This window comes from Adiantum capillus-veneris, chromosome 1 (genome assembly GCF_014529385.1).
Source record: "Adiantum capillus-veneris isolate H3 chromosome 1, ASM1452938v2, whole genome shotgun sequence".
Lineage (NCBI taxonomy): Eukaryota > Viridiplantae > Streptophyta > Polypodiopsida > Polypodiales > Pteridaceae > Adiantum > Adiantum capillus-veneris.
The window spans coordinates 96654989-96660873 of NC_140931.1; the positions used below are offsets into that span (position 1 = coordinate 96654989).

Here is a 5885-nt window from a genome sequence, read left to right on the forward strand (position 1 = left end):
TTTTTGGGAAGGGTAATTGACTCCGCAAATATCAATCAAAATACCAAAACGTGTATTAATATGGCATCTGAAGAATAATAATATTTCATATAGATAATCTGGAGTAACGTATAATATACTTTCTTTCTTTGAGATTTCAAATCAATATATCCGTTTGGAAACCAATAGAACAATAGCGAATGATTCTGGCAAACTACAGGTCATGATAAATTGAAAGGTGACTTTTTGTATTGGGTTTTTCATCTCTTGTATCCATAACCTTTTTTGATGGGCGAGGGAGGATTCGAACCCCCGACACCGTGGTTCGTAGCCACGTGCTCTAATCCCCTGAGCTACAAGCCCTGTTTCCACAATTTATAATTGTTTTGTGTTCAGCCCTTTGAGGTGTTTGGATTTCTCGGGGATCTCAAATTTCGTATAAACAAAAAAAAACCCTAACTTTCTCTTTGACTATCGCCAAGTGGGAAGGTAACACAAGGTACGAGATTTGAAGGACTACGAGCGGAAGTGCGACGCGAGAGAGAGTGCAAGAAGAAGAGCACGACGATATGGTGAACTCGCTCTACTGTAATGTGTAGAGCATAGTGGGTTCTTATTAGGTTTTAACAAAAGAATATGTGTACATACCTGGCGGCCCGCCCACTTACCTGGGCGACCACATTGGGCTTTATACCCCAAGAACCTCCCACTTAAAGTCCAATGTGGTACTTTAAGTGTGAGAGAAGCTACTATACAAGCTAATATACAAGAGATGTAGAGAAGTGACGTACTACCCTACACCTAACTACTTGCGAAAATGCGCAAAGCTCTCTGAGGGAAGTCCTTTTGTAAGTAGATCAGCAGGATTTTTCTGTGGTGTGAACTTTGACAAGATGAAGTTGCTTATCCTCGAGCATTTCCCTGATGAAATGATACTTCACATCCACATGCTTTGTCTTTGAGTGATAAACTGGATTGCGAGCCAATTGTATAGCACTTTGACTATCACAATATAACACAGGCATCTCTTCTTTGATTCCCAAATCTGTTACTAGTCGATTAAGCCAAATTGATTCTTTGCATGCCTCTGATGCTGCAACATATTCAACCTCTATAGTAGACTGAGTAACACAATCTTGTAATCTAGAACGCCATGATACTGCTCCACCAGCCAATGTAAAGACATACCCTGACGTAGACCTTCGGTTGTCTAAGTCACCTACATAATCTGAGTCTGTAAAACCCTTTACACTTAGCTCCTGACTCCCATAGCATATACGCATACTCTTTGTAGCTTTCAAGTATCTCAATATTCCTTTCACTGCCTCCCAATGTTTCTTGCCTGGGTTTGACATGTATCGACTTACTACTCCCACTGCAAATGCAATGTCTGGGCGAGTAGCAATCATTGCATACATCAAACTACCCACTGCAGACGCATATGGAATCTTATCCATTTCAGCCTGTTCTTCCTCAGACACAGGACAATCTTGTTTGCTAAGTTTCACATATGGTGGCAATGGAACACTCAATGCCTTTCCCTTCTCCATATTGAAACGTTGCAAAACCTTGTCGATATACTCTGTTTGAGATAACCAAATCAACTTCTTTGATCTGTCTCTCTCAATGCGCATACCAAGTATATGACTTGCCTCACCCATGTCTTTCATGTCAAACGATTTTGCCATCTTTGACTTCAAAGCTGAAATCTCTTCCAAGTTCTTGCCAGCAATCAACATGTCATCCACATACAAAATAAGGATCGGCCAACTACCATCCTTAGCCTTCTTTGTATATAGACAGTGATCGAACTTGCTACGTTTGTAGCCTTGAGAAAGCATAAACTTGTGGAATTTATGGTACCATGCCCTCGGTGATTGTTTTAAGCCATAAAGACTCTTTAACAACTGGGTGGTGCAACACCAAATCTAATATGGCAACCAATGCAAGAAAGCATCTCAATGTAGTCATCTTGACACCCGGAGAGAAGACTTCATCAAAGTCAATGCCTTGTTCTTGCTTAAAGCCCTTGGCAACAAGCCTTGCTTTGTACTTTGGCTGACTATCATGAGCGGTGATCTTATACCTATAAACCCATTTACAAGGTGGAGCCTTTTTGACCTGTGGTAATTTAACTAGCTTCCATGTCTTGTTTTTATGCAGAGCTGTCATCTCTGACTGCATGGCCAATTGCCAATTCCCGGAGTCCTTCATTTGCACTGCTTCCTTGTAACATGAAGGCTCATTGCAATCAGTCAACATGACATAATTCATAGATGGAACAAACCTATCAGGAGGTCGCGTGACACGTCCAGATCTACGCACAATAGGTGGCTCAGGCTCAGCCACAACCTGTGGTGCCACTCTATCCTGTCCTTGCTCCTCTTGAGCCCTGACATTTTGTCTTGCACGTGCAGGTCCATCTTCTTGGAAGACAACTCTTCTAATCTCCTCAACCCTCTCTGGTTTAGAATGATATTTGGATTCATTAAAGTGAACATCATTGCTGCGGACAACCTTTCTGGATTCAGGATCCCAAAGTCTGTACCCCATCTCACCAGAATTACCATAGCCTAGAAAGATGCACTTTCTACTCTTTGGCTCAAGTTTGTTCCTAAATTCCTTTGGAACGTGAGTATATGCCTCACAGCCAAAGACTCTGAGATGCTTGTATGAGGGCATTTTGCCTGACCATACCATCTCTGGCACTGAATCCTTCTGCAAAACCTTGCTAGGAGATCTATTTACAAGATGAACAGTTGTTGATACAGCTTCAGCCCAAAACCCATTTGGCAGCTGTGCATTAGACAACATACTTCTGACCTTCTCTTGTATGGTCCTATTCATCCTCTCAGCAAAACCATTTTGAGGAGGATTGTAAGGAGCAGTAAGTTCACGTTTTATACCTTTTGACTCACAAAAGTCATGAAAGGCCTTTGAAACATACTCTCCACCATTGTCAGTGCGTAAGCATTTAAGCTTCTTGCCACTCTGATTCTCCACAAGTGTCACAAACGTTTTGAAAACACTAAACGCTTCATCCTTGTGCTTGAGAAAGTAAACCCATAATTTCCTCGAGTAATCATCTATAAATGTCATAAAGTAAGAAGCTCCCCCTAGAGATAGGTTAGGCATAGGTCCACACAAATCACTATGAACAAGTGCCAACTGTGTATCTCTTCTACTGCTTCTATGCTTATGTGGCTGATGTGTTTGCTTACCATACAAACAATGTTCACAGAATTCAAAATCATTAAATAAAAAGCCAGGCAAATAACCAGAACGAGACAAGATTTCCATTCCCTTCTTGGACATATGTCCTAACCGGCTATGCCACAAAGAAACGTTCGGCTGCTCGGTTACATTGATTACATTTTTAGAGACATTTGATACATAAATCATGTAAAGTCCTCCAGACTTTACTCCATGTGCTACTGTCATAGAACCCTTGGATATCTTCCACATGTTCTGTCCAAAAGTGGTGACGTAGCCAGCATCATCAAGTAAACCTGTGCTGATCAAGCTCTTTGTAATTGCGGGAACATGTCTCACATTCTTCAGCGTGAAAGAAGAGCCATTCTGAAACTTCAATTGAACATCTCCAACACCTAAGATCTCACATGTTTGCCCATTGCCTAGCCGAACATGATCTTTAGTGGTCACATAAGAAGTAAACCACTCCTTGTTTGGAGACACATGAAGTGATGCCCCTGAGTCTATAATCCAGTCACTCAGTGCATTTCCATTAGATGTTGTAAGAAGAGCTGAGTCCATTGTATTCTTCAAGAAGTAGATGTCTCCTGACACTAGACTGTCATCCTCTGCAACAGTTTTTGGCACATTTATTTCTTGAATCTTCATTGGGAACTTGTTCTTCTCACCATGGTCTTCAGCTTTCTCTTTGCCTTTTTCTGCTTTCCATTCTCTGCAGTCTCTTTTCATGTGACCCTTCTTGCCACAATGGTAGCATTCTATGTCACTCTTGCCTTTAGCACTGCGGGACTTGCTACGAGACTGATTCCTCTTTCCACCTTTGTACTTTTCTTTGGTCCTTCCCCTGACAACTAAGGCTGTTCCTTTGCCTTTGTCCATTGTCTTTCTATTGGTTTCTTCAGTAAGCAGACTTCCTTCTACACCTGCTATGTTCAAACCATCTGGAGGTGCAGAATTACTCAAAGCTGTGCGAAAAGTGTCCCAACTTTCCGGCAATGTGATCAACAGGAACATAGCTCTAACAGGTTCATCAAACTTGACACCTTGAGCTGACAACTGACTATAGATTGTGTTGAATTCATTCAGATGATTGGACATAGGTGTCCCTTCTTTCATCTTCAAGTCAACAAGCTTCTTAAGCCAGTATACCTGTGAAGCTGCACTCTGCTTCTCATAAAGATCACTCAGCTTTAACCATGCTTGATAAGCCGACATCTCGTCTGCTACATTGAAGTAAACGCTTTCAGCCAAAGTCAGCATAATGGTAGAAAGTGCCAATTCATCCATTTCGCTCCATTCATCTTCATCCATATCTTCTGGTTTTATCCCCTTGAGCTTTATAGGTTTTATCTGCTTCTTTTGTACCAACACGTGCCAAATCTGCTTCTTCCACAATGGGAAATTGGTTCCATCCAGCTTCTTGATATTGTAAAGAGCAGTGTCCTGTGATCCATCCATAGCTACGCTTCACAGTAGTTTACTTTCCTGGGAAAAATTCGGCAGAGTTTCCCCTGTAAACTGACCTCTGAACCAATATCAACATGTCAAATGAACCAAGAAAGCTTCAGATTCTGCATAAATTTCGGCAGAGTCTCCTTTGTAAAATGGCTCTGGTGTACTCAAAAAACAGACCAAAAAACAGCTCAAAAAACACTGTCTCTCTGACACTGTAAGCTGCGGGTAAACCTGTCCTGCACCTGTACTGTCTCTCACTGTCCTGCCACTGTCCTGTAAGCATAGACTGTGACAATGGCTCAACGGCAGTAAAGCAAAGATGCAATCCCAACTGTCTAACTCACAGTCAATACATCCTAGCTGCCTATCTAAGGGTGCTCGAGGGATCGCTCCAAGACCTGTATCACCGAAAGGATCTCAACATTCGAGAATCCCCCAGCTCAATAAAACCTCACTCGACCCTCAACAAAGGCTGCAGTAAATCTAACAGTACATAGACTTCCCACAAAGTCATACATCCACAAATTTCCCACTGTATACTGTAACCGCTGCGGTGGTTGTTTGCTGCGTGACTCACAGCCAGCAAACCCTCAACAGACATACATCATCTCTGACAATACATCCCATGTGGAAGTACCTGCAATGTCAGGATGAAATTTGGAATATCAAGCAGCAAACACAAGCTACCTGATGAACTAGTGGATGTCGCCTATAGTCTGTGTGTAGATGCGCCCGTGTCGTATGTGACACGCCTCCAAGAACTGTGAGCCGTCCTTTGATGTGTAGACAGCCACAAATCAACACTTTGGGAGTGTCGATATCCTCAGCACCTGCAGTCGTAGGCCGAAAACCCCAAATTTGCAGAGTCGGATCTGCACCCGCTGAGACCACTTAGTCGAAAATGGCCTACGCAGAACTTTGTCGAAGTCGAACGGTGACCGAGATGACCTCAGAATGAAATTCTGAGCACACCAGGCCCTACGGGCTCACCGACAAGATTTGGGGCCGTGTCTTTGCCTGTCGAATTTCACTCCAATCTGAGCTGGTGACTCTAGCCTCCTGCAGTGCTGCCCCGAGCCTCGATCTGAGCTCTGATACCAGTTGAAGGAGTACGAGCGGAAGTGCGACCGGAGAGAGAGTGCCAGAAGAAGAGCACGACGATATGGTGAACTCTCTCTACTGTAATGTGTAGAGCATAGTGAGTTCTTATTAGGTTTTAACAAAAGAATATGTGTACA

General features: G+C 42.8%; 1 non-coding gene across 1 annotated transcript; it reads right to left on the reverse strand.

Annotated features, from left to right (window-relative positions):
- Positions 1-268: 268 nt before the first annotated feature.
- On the reverse strand, positions 269-342 carry TRNAR-ACG (transfer RNA arginine (anticodon ACG)). Its single transcript has one exon. It is a non-coding gene; the product is annotated as a tRNA-Arg (tRNA).
- Between the last annotated feature and the right edge of the window lie 5543 nt (positions 343-5885).